Here is a 966-nt window from a genome sequence, read left to right on the forward strand (position 1 = left end):
CTCCGACACACAGATATAATACTATTTTTGTTGCGTTGCTCTTCGGCTGCATCGTGCTGCTTAGTTGTTCAGGGCATTCTCTACTTTGCGAACCCAGTTCGTTTTGCACCGTATCTGTATTTTTTCCCTGTTACATCGTTGTATATTGTTCCTTTTGCATTGCTATCAATTATGGAATTGGTTTTTGCGCCCTGTCATAGGGTTGCCAACTCTGTGCTGGGACATTCCTGGAGATTTGGGGGTGGGGCCTGGGATTTGGAGAGGGGAGGGACCTCATCAGCCTATAATGAAGAAGAGGAGGAGGAGGAGGAGGAGGAGATTGGTTTTATACCCCCTGCCCTTCACTACGCGAAGGAGTCTCAAAATGGCTCACAATCTCCTTTCCCTTCCTCTCCCCATAACAGACACCCTGTGAGGTAGGTGGGGCTGAAAGAGCTCTGAGAGAACTGTGACTGACCCAAGGTCACCCAGCTGGCTGCATGTGGAGGAGGAGTGGGGAATCAAGCCAGGTTCTCTCAAATTGGAGTCCATGCTCCTAACCCCTACACCAAACTGGCTCTCTCGAAGGCGTCTCGGAGCAGCTTACAATCTCCTTTCCCTTCCCCTCCCCACAACTGACACCCTGTGAGGTAGGTGGGGCTGAGAGAGCTCTCTGGAGAACTGCCCTTGAGAGAACAGCTCCGAGAGAACTTGTGACTGGCCCAAGGTCACACCATCAGCTGCATGTGGAGGCATGGGGAATCAAACCCGGTTCTCCCAGATTAGAGTCTGCACTCCTAACCACCACACCGAACTGGGTCTCACCCTCTAAGGCAACCATCTTCTCAAGGGGAACTGATCTCTGTAGTCTGGGGCCCAGCTGTAATACTGGGGGTTCTCTGGGCCTCATGAGGAGACGGAAAGCTCTATCCCAGAGCACAGACCCCCCCCCCCCGCGTGCCGGATGCGCATTCGGACAAAAACAAC

The sequence above is a fragment of the Gekko japonicus genome, unplaced genomic scaffold (genome assembly GCF_001447785.1).
Source record: "Gekko japonicus isolate JY-2015 unplaced genomic scaffold, Gekko_japonicus_V1.1 scaffold696, whole genome shotgun sequence".
Lineage (NCBI taxonomy): Eukaryota > Metazoa > Chordata > Lepidosauria > Squamata > Gekkonidae > Gekko > Gekko japonicus.